Consider the following 10,606-nt stretch of genomic DNA (forward strand, 5'->3'; position numbering starts at 1 on the left):
CGCTTAAAATGTGGCTATTAACCTTCTAAAAAGTAACAAAAGCACCAAACTGGTAGCATAAAAGTGGTCCAAGTGCTTTATCATTCTTACTTGGGGTTATAATGTTCGCACAGATAGAGCTTAAATAGGAAACAGCTAAGTTTGACATGATTATGAATTATTATGGATTGTCAAGTAGCCAGTCAATAAGGAAGATTATGCAGACACTGATTGATCTGCAAGTAAGAAAAGAAGATATTTTGTTGGTAACCACACAGTTGACTGTAGCCATTGATTTCCATAGTATTGTTTTTCTTACTGTGGAAGTCAATGACCGTCAACTGTCTGGTTACCGACAATCTTCAAAATATCGTATTTTGTGTTCAACAGAAGATCGAAGCTCATACAGGTCTGAAACAACTTGAGGGTGAATAAGTTATGACAAAATTTTTGGGTAAACTATACCGGTAACATTTTAAGAGGAACGCTATGCAAACAAAGGCCTACTATTTTTATATCATCTTTCCCTGCTACGCAGCGGGGAAGATGCTTGGGCATTCATTTGCCTTATTATAAGGTTATGTTTCGTTTTTACCTAAAACCTTCCCCATTTATACGGTAATAAACAAATGTGGACATTCATTTCATACAATGGCCATAAACAGCTCGTCCTTTTACAGCAAATTAAGTTCACAAACAAATGACAGTCCTGACCTTAATATGATTTTCATTTAGAATAATAAATCCTAAAATTCGGTAACTTACTTTATCGGCCCTTCATTCGCGCGTGCACTCAAGCTCCAAAAGATCTCCCGTTCTTGGCTCATTTTGAGTCAGACTTGTGAATTCAGTGAATAGTTAACTGGAGACTCGCTGTGACTGGATCATGAATTAGTGAGTTGTTGACTCGAAGGCTGTGTCCCAATTCAGAGGCTGCATTCTCCGAAGGCCGCAAAGGTCAGACCGAGCGTTGGTAAATGGGACGGTCTAGCCTACGGAGGATTGTTCTTGTCACCGAGGAACTGTGACAGCTGCCATTGATGAGTGACAGTCATGTTTGTCCTGGACTTTTTTTTAAAGTTATATCAAATTGTCTGAAAACAAAACAGGTTTCACAACCTGTCTAAATATGTTCTCCATGTTCAATTTCTGTATATTATAAAGAGTATAAACTGTATATAATCACATCTAAGTAAAATATAAGTCAACATTTGAACTGCTTTAATGTTGTTGTTTTTTATATTATAGATATTATATTAGATATTTGAGTAAGCTGAAACCCAACACTTACGTTTAAAAGTGTAATTCGGCAATTTCTCTCTAAAATAAATCCGATCGTCACTAGCACTCAATAAATTCTAGGGTATAAAGGCCGTGAAGGATCCATCTGTTGTATCCTTCATTTCACGGGGAACGAAGGAAGAATTTGGAAGAGCCTTTGATGGGACAGCCTTCGTCACGCCCTATGATGCAATCGGCCTTTGAATGCGGCCTTTGAAGGATGCAGCCTCTGAATTGGGATGCAGAAGAGAATAGATGCAATCAGATCAGTGCAACGAATGAATCGTTCAGGGGTGCGTTTTCCGTACAACGGCATAAATCGATGCTTCACTATCATAGTACGATGCATCGTTGAAGAAATCAACTAGCTAGTCACGACCGTTTCCCGAAACCATATTGTCGCAAAGTAGTCGTTCAACCACATTGGTTTCTGACGTCACGCACGTGGTGGAGTAATAACTTTTTTTAATGAAACTGTTTGAGATCGAATTAATGCTAGATGTTTTGATATGAATTACAGACATGGCATCTGAGGAATATTTCAAATTTCGCTTTATTTCCAGATTTAATCATAGGCTCGTTCTTACATAGTAGAGCACGTTCGCACATGCGCAGTCTTCAAAAACGGTGCTTTAAATCTCTTGACAAACTCAAAGATGTCAAACAAATTTGTATGTATTCTAAATAAAAGACACAGGTTGTACTGAATGTCAGCTTGCTTATTTTGCTCAAGATACGGATTTATTAAGTCAACATGTCATGCAATCTAGAAACTATGCTTATTGAACAGAATCAGAATCAGCTCGTTCACGAATCAGACACTGCTATTGCGTCTCTGAGCGGGAGGCGATTTCTTCTGTCCATAATAACTATGCGGCATGTTTTTATAAAATGTAGTGGAGTAAAAGGTATGATATTATGCTTCGGAATGTAATAAAGTAAAAGTAAAACTTTCCACAAATAAAAATACTCTTATACATGAAAAATGTTCTTAAAGCGATAGTTCACCGAAAAAAATATAAATTCTGTCATAATTTTCTCACCCTCAAGTTGTTCCAAACCTGTATGGATTTATTTATTTTGCTTAACACAGAAGAACATATTCTGAAGAATATGGGTAACTTATTATAACCAAACTGTAGATGGGCCCCATTGACTTCAATAGTATGGAAAAATAACACTATGGAAGTCATTGGGGCTCATCAACGGTTTGGTTACTGGCATTCTTCAAAATATCTTCTTTTGTGTTCAACAGAAGAAAACACATACAGATTTAGAACAACTTGAGGGTGAGAAAATTATGACAGAATTTACATTTTTCGGTGAACTATCACTTCAGTTACAGAACCAAAGTAAAATACTAATTACTGTCCACCGCTGGCTTTGTGTGAAGTCGTTAAACACATTTCCAGTCACATTCACAGCTCATTTTTCTAAATGTCTCCTTTTTTGTTCCACAGAAGAAATACAACGGTTTGCAAAGGCTATAAAAATAACCTCACATAAATGTCGAGTAATCACTGAGCCTCTGTATTTAGTACTGGTGACTCATAATCCTGCATGTGGCGCCCCTCGTTTCACATTAGTGATACTATTTCACTGTAGAATGCGACAAGGTGTCATTCACAGATAAATCCATGAAAATTTTCCCATCAAAATGAAATAAAACAGATCTCAACAGAACAACGCTTTAAGGTGAGACCTATGCGTGCATATCCTCCAAAAGACCAAAACTGTCCTTTTTCTTTCACTTGGACTAAAAGATTCTCTGCAGCATTGAAGGTCGTGCAACTGGGCCACTGCAGCTGTACGCCAGGCATTTTCAAAGGCACGTTCAACTCAAAAAGAAATAGTACAAAAAGTACTGTAAAGTCATATTTTTGTTGAGGAAAAGCACTGCAATCCCATGGTGCATTGCGAACAGCATAATCAAATTAAAAGTGATGGAGAAATATAAAAAACTACTCATTTACAAATGTTGATTATATAAAAACAATATATTTGAACTTTATTGCAAAATATGCATATAAACATTTCAGTATTCTGAGAGCGTAGAGAGACTTCATGCTTCATGGGAGTGGGCGGAGCTAAACAGCTCTTTTAGCGTTTTGCTTATTTCAACCCTCTGATTGGTGGTAACCCTGTAGTTTTTTACCATGAATTCTGCTGTTATAATGCGCTATAATGACGCACAGTTTCAAACCCATCGCCAGCAACTAACACAAACTGTGAAGTGAAAGGCAGCAGAGAGGGAAAAAATATCAATTTCACGCTTTTAATAGAAGCACTAAAATTAGTGCACTGTAGAAGCACTGTAATTCCATATTCGCACGGTATGTTGCTGACTAATTGTGCACTGTCTGCCACAGAATTCAAATAAATAAACCAAAAAGATAATTGTGAGATACAGTTTAAACTAAGAAAATTAAACTAAGAAAAAAAATTGAAAACAACAATTGTGATATATGACAAGTGTGAAATATAGTCACATTGTGAGAAATTAACTCGCGATATCCACGTTCTGCGACATAAAGTCAGAGAAATAAAGCTCCATTCACAAGAAAAAGTTTAGTCAGAAATGTCAAATATAAAGCCGCTACTGTGATATAGTCACAATATCATCAATTGTGAGATATAAAGTCGCATTTGTGAGTCACAATTACTCGGAATGGGCTTCCATACGTCACAGCGTCTAATAGCAGCGTCTATACCTGCCAAAAATCATCCAACCGCAACATACACACAAACAGAACGACGATTTGAAAATAGCATAGACAGAATACACAAACGTGTCCCGTGGAGGAACGGCCGCTAAAAACTCTATGTTCACAATATAGCCTGGCCTCTAGTGCCTTTATTGCTTAACTGTCCTCGATGCAATAGTCAGGACATTGCATCAACACAACACAACAACCTTTGCGTGATGTGATGAGAAGGGATTCCACATGTAAATAATGGCCATTAGATTGATATAAGTTGGCATGTGATGTGACACACCAACAGATGGGACCAGAGAAAGCCACGAGTAACCAACACCACTCAGAAATGACAAGGAGGCGTCACGTTTATGACTATCAGTTTATACAGCAACGTCAAAGACGACACAGGACAGCTGATGGAGCTAGCGTAACTAGCACAGCCCTCCACAATGCCGTGAAGGAGTACGTGGAGTTAAGAATCTTACATTTAGCAGCAGAAACAGCACATGAACACTGGAGTCCATCTTCTTTTTGTAAAGAGAACGAATACTGAACACAGAAAAGGCAAGTTGTGCGGCGGGTCAGTCTAGCCAGGACGGGACGAGGGGGGGGAGGGGGGGGGGGGGTGCGGGAGGGTTTGAAGGCACCTCCTCCTAGAAATGTGGAGGAGAAGGGGGCAGTCCACGAGCCCCTACGTTTGGCAAGCTGGGGTCCACACAGGCAATCCGGCCTCCGTTAAAGCTTCCTCCACTTCCTTCTACTTCCTCACTGCTGTGCAAGACTGAGAAAAGAAACAAGACTGCATGAAAAACTGACAAAAAAAGAAAAAAAAGACATGAGTTGTTTGTAGAAACCAGGAAAGGTGGTTACTACAATATCGATATTTGAGGGCACAGATCTTGGTACATTTTCAAAAAAGACCCACAAATGGTGCACGTCTCAAGCAGACTCGCTGCCACAACGGTCAGATATAATAAAGCCAGGTCAAAAGTTTGGACACATTACTATTTTTTTTTTATGTTTTTTGAAAGAAGTCTCTTGCTCATCAAGCCTAGATTTATTTGTTCAAGAATAGTCAAAATAGTAATATTGTGAAATTGTATTAAAATTTTAAATTATGGGTTTCTATTTGAATGTGTGTTTATTTCTATGATCAAAGCTGAATCTTCAGTGTCACATGATCCTTCAGAAATCATTCTGATATAATGATTTGATGCTCAAGAAACATTTCTTATTACTATCAATTTTGGAAACAATTGTGCTGCTAAATATTTTCTGTGATACCTTTTCCTGGATTCATTGATCAATAAAAAGATACAAAAAATACACATGTAAATAATGGCCATTAGATGTGTGCATGTGATGTGACACACCAACAGATGGGACCAGAGAAAGCCACGACTAACCAACACCACTCAGAAATGACAAGGAGGCGTCACGTTTATGACTATCAGTTTATACAGGGTAAATTATATTTTAAAGTAAATTAAAATTGAAAACCATTATTTTAAATTAAATTTGACAATATTACAGTTTTCTGTACTTTTGATCACACAAATGCAGCCTTGATGAGCTGAAGAGAATTCTTTCAAAAACATTTTAAAAAGTAATGTTTCCAAACTTATATATATATATAACTAACAGGAGAAATAGAATGTGAAACTCTCAATGTGATTTTATATTGTATAATATAATTATAAAGTCACAATTTGATAGACAAAGTCACAATTGTTTGAAACACATTTTTTTGTGAGATATTAATTTTCACTTGTAATATACACTCACCTACAGGATTGTTAGGAACACCTGTTCAATTTCTCATTAATGCAATTATCTAATCAACCAATCACATGGCAGTTGCTTCAATGCATTTAGGGGTGTGGTCCTGGTCAAGACAATCTCCTGAACTCCAAACTGAATGTCAGAATGGGAAAGAAAGGTGATTTAAGCAATTTTGAGCGTGGCATGGTTGTTGGTGCCAGACGGGCCGGTCTGAGTATTTGCTCAGTTACTGGGATTTTCACGCACAACCATTTCTAGGGTTTACAAAGAATGGTGTGAAAAGGGAAAAACATCCAGTATGCGGCAGTCCTGTGGGCGAAAATGCCTTGTTGGTGCTAGAGGTCAGAGGAGAATGGGCCGACTGATTCAAGCTGATAGAAGAGCAACTTTGACTGAAATAACCACTCGTTACAACCGAGGTATGCAGCAAAGCATTTGTGAAGCCACAACACGAACAACCTTGAGGCGGATGGGCTACAACTGCAGAAGACCCCAACAGGTACCACTCATCTCCACTACAAATAGGAAAAAGAGGCTACAATTTGCAAGAGCTCACCAAAATTGGACAGTTGAAGACTGGAAAAATGTTGCCTGGTCTGATGAGTCTCGATTTCTGTTGAGACATTCAGATGGTAGAGTCAGAATTTGGCGTAAACAGAATGAGAACATGGATCCATCATGCCTTGTTACCACTGTGCAGGCTGGTGGTGGTGGTGTAATGGTGTGGGGGATGTTTTCTTGGCACACTTTAGGCCCCTTAGTGCCAATTGGGCATCGTTTAAATGCCACGGCCTACCTGAGCATTGTTTCTGACCATGTCCATCCCTTCATGGCCACCATCTACCCATCCTCTGATGGCTACTTCCAGCAGGATAATGCACCATGTCACAAAGCTCTAATCATTTCAAATTTGTTTCTTGAACATGACAATGAGTTCACTGTACTAAAATGGCCCCCACAGTCACCAGATCTCAACCCAATAGAGCATCTTTGGGATGTGGTGGAACGGGAGCTTCGTGCCCTGGATGTGCATCCCACAAATCTCCATCAACTGCAAGATGCTATCCTATCAATATGGGCCAACATTTCTAAAGAATGCTTTCAGCACCTTGTTGAATCAATGCCACGTAGAGTTAAGGCAGTTCTAAAGGCGAAAGGGGGTCAAACACAGTATTAGAATGGTGTTCCTAATAATCCTTTAGGTGAGTGTATAGTGTATGTATCACCATTTCAGTCGTACACGACTCTTGGTGATTCTCGGGCCATACACATACATGATTTTTCCGGGTGTAGGCTGCCAGGTCTTTCCCCACCCTCACCATTACATGGCTCGACACACACACACACACACACACACACACACACACACACACACACACACATGTAGTTAACTAATGTTAACTAATTAACCTTATTGTAAAGTGTTACCGAAATAAAGTTGCAACTGGGAGATATAAAGTCACATTCTACCAGTTAAATGCAGAAACCAGCAAAAACTGACCCAAATACTGAAACTAACAAATCCCGACCCAATGCTAGGGTGTTCTGGACGGTTGCTTGGGCATTTTTAGATGGGTCAGTAAGTATTCACCGAACACTCTGATACTCAAGTCAAAACGACATGTCTCTGCTCCCTCTTTCGATTAATGTCTACAGCATTTTACCATGCAGGGGAAAATCTGATCAGGCATCATTCGCATCGCAAAAATAGTGCAGGATTAGTTACATTCAGAAAAGCGATCCAATATCAAAAGTCCTGTTTGGCAACATTTCACCGAACGATCAAAACTGTGTCGATAACAGAGTGTGAACCGAACTCGGCACATTGTTTCTTCACGGTCGTTGGACCTGACCTAAAATCAGGAAGTGGATCTTGTCCTGAATGTGTTCCACGAGGAGGACTTTCATTCAGGTCTATTACGCAACATGGCAGGCGAAACCAGCGAAGCCTTTTAAAAGCACAGAATCATGTCTCTGAGGCTAAACTAGTCAAAGAAGAGAGTCGCACAGGACACATTAATGTCCGCAGAAGATGGGTAAGTGTGTGCAGACAGCATGAGATTGGCTCACATTACAAGTAGCCAGTGTAGAGGAAGACAGCCGTGCAGAAGAGCTCTCCAACGCTCCCCAACAAACACAGCTTGTCCTAGATTCCTTGCAATGACGTACGCAATGTTGCAGAAGATCAGATGGATAGCGGTCTGCACGTCTCTCTGCATTAAAACGCAATTGTTCTGGGTCATAAATGAAATCTTGAGTCTGGGCTTAGATTTCTTGTGCTATTCTTACTTGATCTGATGTATCAGAAAAACAGGCCGCTCAACTAAGAAGACCTTCACACGTTAGATATAGACTGAACAGAAATGATTACAGAAACTAGTACAGGCTGACTGGCAGATTTCAGTATGATACTGTTTGTCAGTGGAATGATATCTGAACTGATAAGTGCAACAGCTTACATGCTATTTTCTTTCTTTGAATGAGTTTCACACAAAAGTATTTAAAAAGCATTAAACTCATAAAGCATCATTCATGAAAACTGAATTCTAAACCTTTTTTTATACTTTTATATTATACATTTTTATAATGTGTTATATATTATTTATGGTTTTCTAATATGTCTCTCTCTCTCTCTCTCTATATATATATATATATATATATATTTTTTTTTATATATATATATCTTTTTTATCTAAGAAACTTAATTAATTTAATGATTATTAACTTGATTAATTTATTCAATTTTGATAAGGATTACAGAATATTTTTTTTCTTGTGCTGTCAAATCTATTGATTGCATCTAACAAAAGTGTGTGTGTGTGTGTGTGTGTGTGTGTGTGTGTGTGTGTGTCTGTGTGTGTGTGTGTGTGTGTGTGTGTGTGTGTGTGTGTGTGTGTGTGTGTGTGTGTGTGTGTGTGTGTGTGTGTGTGTGTGTGTGTGTGTGTGTGTGTGTGTGTGTGGAGACTTCCGATGAAAAAAATGTTTGTCTGAAATTTTTCTTTCAAATGAGGACTTTTATGGTTTTCACTTTACTCGTATCAGTGACATTTATGAAAATAAGGTAGGCCTATTTCAATAACTGTTTATTGCCATTAAAGTGAAATTACTGACCTTAAACATATTAGAATAAAAATGCTCATTTAACAGAAAAATGTCAGACGGACTTAGAGGTTTGAAATCTGAATGTACACACACACACACACACATACAAATATATATTATAAATATTGTGTGTGCTGTCAAATCGATTCATGGTGATTAATCGCATAAATATATTTGCATATGTACTGTACCTGTCAAAGGTTTGGAAACATTACTATTTGTAATGTTTTTGAAAAAAGTCTCTTCTATCAAGCAGAGAAATCTGTAGGCTAATATTGTGAAATATTATTACAATTTAAAATAATAGTTTTATATTTTAATATACTTTAAAATGTAATTTATTTCTGTGATGCAAAACTGAATTTATCAGCCATATACTGTATCAATATAACCGGGCAAACAATTTGGAAACAAGAATTGCTATTTTTAACGTTTTACATTCGATTTTATGTTAGATGCAGTTAATCGCAATTGATCATTATTACTAATATATTTATTATAGCTTTTTAAATATTTCAAATATAAAAACGGTCGCTCTGAATGGAAATGGCATTAAGGCACTGTAACATTGAGACACAAGGTGGAAGCACTACGACAGTCGTGACGTCACACACACACACACACACACACACACACACTTCCAGATCAATGTCAACTCAAGGTGAGCCAAGGTGGGGCAGGATTGACCATATTTGAATAAAATAGTATTCGCTTGTATTTAACACCATACCTTGACTAATATGGCCTATAGCTTTGCATTTCGTGTCTTGTTGCCTCATATAAATGTTTTAAAAGAAACCCATCTGTGCTCGTGCAGAAATGACACGATGAGAAATGAGAAACTAAACTCGTCCACCACACAGAAGCAAACCAACACAAAAGTATGACTATTTTAGCCTTTGCAAGCTATTGTTAATTAATATGAAGTGTAATGAATGTATGATTCACCTGTTTCTTAAGACAAGGCCAGATTTTCCATGATCCTATGGGAGACTCGGAGCGTTTGGCGGAGAGACAGCAGCCTCTTGTGAAGGATCAGTGTATCGCAGGCGCTCTGCTTCACACACATTCATGTTGTACTTCAGTCTGTGTTTGGTCTATAACGATTCAGTGATGAAACATTCACGTATTGCACTTTAGTATCCCAGAGCGTGGCTTAATAGTCTTTTGAAGATAGGCCAATACTCTAGTTAATATTGATCGTTTTGAAAAACCAGATCCATTTCATAAATCCAGCAAGATAGCAAAATCTTCAGCCAGACTTCAAAACGTTCTGGCGTAATATTGAGGAAACCCAAAAAATTATGCCATGGCAACAATGGAACCGAGGAACCTATCGTCGCTATGGAGACTGCATCACTCCAACGTGATGAGACGTATCCAGTGGCAAGTGCGTTCAGTGTCTGATCTTTCCCCTCCTTCTCGTCTTGAACTTCAGTGATCGGCACACATTAGATAGTCTCTGAATTTGTGCTTAAATGATAACTAATAGCACTAACGGAGAAAAAGTTCACATTTAGCATCTTTCACTGGTTGATCTGAAGGAACGGGCTCTTGACGGGACAACGAACACACAACAGAAGCACACAAAAAGTGAGATGTTATCTGAGCAACACTTGTCCGTAATGGAAGAAAATACACGACACTGCTGCTCTCCCTATTCTGGTGCGAATAAACTAGACTAAGATTCCATGTAATGTCAAACTATGCGATGCAATGAGTGCGTTTGAATAGAATAGCTAATAACTTGTCATCATCAACGA

At 38.3% G+C, this 10,606-nt stretch overlaps 1 long non-coding RNA gene across 1 annotated transcript; it reads right to left on the reverse strand.

Moving 5' to 3' along the window:
• Positions 1-4,595: 4,595 nt before the first annotated feature.
• On the reverse strand, positions 4,596-10,028 carry LOC130084356 (uncharacterized). Its single transcript, XR_008806918.1, has 2 exons — positions 9,792-10,028; positions 4,596-4,727 (listed from the first exon to the last, which is right to left on the reverse strand). It is a non-coding gene; the product is annotated as an uncharacterized LOC130084356 (long non-coding RNA).
• Positions 10,029-10,606: the final 578 nt, after the last annotated feature.

The sequence above is a fragment of the Rhinichthys klamathensis genome, unplaced genomic scaffold, assembly GCF_029890125.1.
Source record: "Rhinichthys klamathensis goyatoka isolate OS25496 unplaced genomic scaffold, OSU_Roscu_1.1 h1tg000062l_1, whole genome shotgun sequence".
Lineage (NCBI taxonomy): Eukaryota > Metazoa > Chordata > Actinopteri > Cypriniformes > Leuciscidae > Rhinichthys > Rhinichthys klamathensis.